Source organism: Octopus bimaculoides, chromosome 22 (genome assembly GCF_001194135.2).
Source record: "Octopus bimaculoides isolate UCB-OBI-ISO-001 chromosome 22, ASM119413v2, whole genome shotgun sequence".
NCBI classification, from domain to species: Eukaryota; Metazoa; Mollusca; class Cephalopoda; order Octopoda; family Octopodidae; genus Octopus; species Octopus bimaculoides.
Window position 1 is genome coordinate 29,242,939 of NC_069002.1, and position 3,432 is coordinate 29,246,370.

General features: G+C 32.3%; 2 protein-coding genes across 2 annotated transcripts in view; one reads left to right on the top strand and one right to left on the bottom strand.

The window, feature by feature from the left end:
- LOC128250513 (uncharacterized) overlaps window positions 1-961 on the bottom strand; it is an 8,208-nt gene extending 7,247 nt beyond the window's left edge. Inside the window, exon 1 of the mRNA XM_052975674.1 lies at window positions 751-961. The gene's annotated coding sequence lies outside the window, so the exon portion shown is untranslated. The remainder of the gene's footprint in view (window positions 1-750) is intronic.
- LOC128250516 (uncharacterized) overlaps window positions 1-3,432 on the top strand; it is a 73,340-nt gene that overhangs the window by 60,614 nt on the left and 9,294 nt on the right. The window lies entirely within an intron of this gene.

Consider the following 3,432-nt stretch of genomic DNA (forward strand, 5'->3'; position numbering starts at 1 on the left):
ATATATATATATATATAAATAAACAATATTATTAAAATTAATAATAATATCTTCGAAAATATATGCCAACACAACATTATCAAGGTTATCCTAATTGGGGGACTTCCAACAGAACATCTGAAAAATATTTTAGCTCTTCATAAACGCTAACAAAAAATAACACCGAAATCAAATTCAGCTTGAGACTCTTATCAATTCAACCAATATATCGATTCCAAAAATCGCTGCATATTCCAAATCGTTGCTTAAATTCAGGTTATTTCTGCTCTAGCAGACATATTATCAAAGACATTAAATTATCATTTCATCATTTAGTAATAGAGCTAATTGCAACAATAGTTATAAGTTCTAATGCAAATTCTTGATAAAGTGGGAAAATGAGAACGTTTTTTAAGAACTATTGAGAAACATAAAGCCGTAATATCCAACAGTATTATTTTCATTTGTTTCTTAACAACTAATTTGCATTAACCAAAGAACAAAGTCTAGAAGCGCTGGAGTTTATCCGAAAATTACGGAGTAAATTTATGCATATTCTCCAAATACAATCAATGAGTTGTAAAGCGAAAATTTGTAAATCATTGCGGGTCTTTCTCAGTTTGAGGTTCTTGGGCTGCACACAGGCAACAAACAGCCTAAGCTTATAAACACCCATTCTACTTCTAAAAAGATCATCATTACCATAACACTCTATATAATGTTACTACTAATTTACATACACCTACAATGAATAATTCAAAGGTTACATACTTGTAAATATTCGAATAATATTCCTATAAATATAACAGGAGACTTCTCATGCGCAAAGTTCGAACTAGTTGCTGGTATTCATACAGAGAGTGTAAGTATCAAGAGAACTCCTTCAACGTCTGTTTCCACCAGCTTTCATATTCTTCTCTCTTTCTCAGCTAGCCAACACATACACGCACGCGAGCGCGCATGCAAACACAAACACACACATACATACCTACGCACACATATATATATATACATATATGTATATATATGTATATGGACATATATATATCTATATATACATATATATATGCATATATATATATATATATATATATATATATATATGTATGTATGTATATATATCAAAAACATGATTAATGCGATGAGGTTTAATATTGCTAACACCTGTGTGGAAGAGTAATAAGAATTAGTAACTGGAATAAATCATTTGAAACAGTATCAAATTTATATCCTCAGTGACGTCAACGTTCATCACTAAATGTGAGAGCAACATCTGCGTTTCAAGAAGTTAGACTACAGTTTTCCTCAGGAAATTAGGTTACAGATATCTGAAGAAGCAAAGAGTCGTGTTGTAACATCTCTTTTCAACATATCTTACACAGAATTTCAAGGAAATATTGCATGATGGATGGATTTTATGACTGATTACAACGGCTGAGAACTAAGATCTCACAAATGATTCCTGCTGATTAAAACCATAATATATTACAGTATTTAATCAGAAATCGGTGGAAGACAGGCTATAACTTTTTTATTTCTTGGGAACATAAACGAAATGCCTTTTCGTTTTCCACGTGGTAGAGAATCAGAATGTAAACCAAAGCAGAAAAAGAAATGAAAAAAAAATTAAGTCGAAAAAGAAACAGCGATGAGAACCGCTGGACCCAAGAAAACGAAGATTATCTCAGATTATCTCTGATGTACTTACGTTTTTTAAGACAAAATCTCTAACACAGGAGACATAGAGCGAAATGTCATCCATGTATGCTCAAGGATTCGTGGATAAAAATAAATGTAGCAAATGGATAATAGGTGTTTGCACTTTACAGTCTGATGGACTACAAAAAGTAAACTATTTCTTCGTCTGGGATCAATTTATAGCACTTTAGTGAAGAATGGAATACTGTTATTGATAACTTTCGATAACACACACTGATGGAGTTGTAAATTCTCCACAGAATTACAAGTGTTTTCCAAGCATTAATTGCTAGTATCAGTGAACGACAATGAAAACGCAAGTTGAATGACTAGGAAAAATGTAGAAAAAAGAAAGATACACGGCCTGTAGCACCTCTTCTAGTCTTTGAAATGGTCGTTTGTTTCATTGGGAAACATAAAGTCTGACATTATTGATACGTCATTGAAGCAATTTGGCATTTCTGAAATACTGGATGGTAGAGACGAATATTTGTGGGATGACAAGTGTGAGGAAGTGGGGGATATGGATATATATATATGAAAATATATATATATATATCCACATCATTTCGTGTTCTATGACCTCAAAAACATATATAAAGACATCACATGATATTCTTCGTAACAGCTACTGATTTCGTTAACAAATTGTGTATTTTGGCCACCATCTTTGATTTCCACAATATTGAAAAATCAAATTGCAAAATTAAAACTATTTTTGGAATTAGCGTATTGAAAAACCCATACTAAACTAAAATACTATATATTTACGTACACTATGAGGCTTTCAATTCATTGAATTAGCATTTACCCTTATTTTCGGGTGAGGTGGGGAAATTGTTCAAACTTCAAGGGGTGCTGTCAAAAGCAGCAAAAAGAGTTTATATCATTGTTTTGTGTCTCTGCCCACAAGTTTTCAGGGGGTTCTCCAAAAACAAGCTAAAAGAAATTAAAATAACATCCCTCCTACCAACAAATGAGAAACTGTAGCCTTTCCTCCGCCGATTTCTGATTAAATACTCATGAAATTGTAATATATTATCATTTTGATCAGCAGGCAGCCTTTGTGAGATCTTAGATATCAGATCAAGAACTAAGCCATAAGGACCGTCCATCATGCAGTTTTAAATCCAGAGTGAGGTGTGCTGCAAAGAGATGTTACGGCTCGAATTTGCTTATTCAATTAGCTATAACTCAACGTCCCGAGGATATCTGGAATCTAACTTCGTGACACATATATTTGGCTTTGACATGTGTGAAGAAATAGCATCGACGTTTATACGTGATATAGAAATAATTCCACAATATTTCAAGGAAAATAGGGAGCAATTTTTGCATCAGAGTGATCTTTTTTATAGGAGTATGCACAGTAATTCATATGTAGCTAGATAACAACATAAGGTGGTCATAAATAAAAAATGTCATTGACCATATGTCTTCTGGATTAGGAATCACCTGGATCTGAACAACAATTTCGATTTTTGCCTCGATATTTAGAAATCAAATAGATGTTGGCGTATAAAAAACAAAAACAAAATATAAACATTTTCGTGTTACAATCCCAAATTTTGACGTCTCGGCGTAACATGGGACATAAATTTGATATAGTTTCAAATGACATCTTCTATTCACTATTTCACACAGCAGTTGAGTTACAATAGTTTGTAAATATTGAATCAAATCGTATAAATCATGCCATTGGTATATATATATATATATATATATATATATGTATGTATGCATATGTGTGTATGA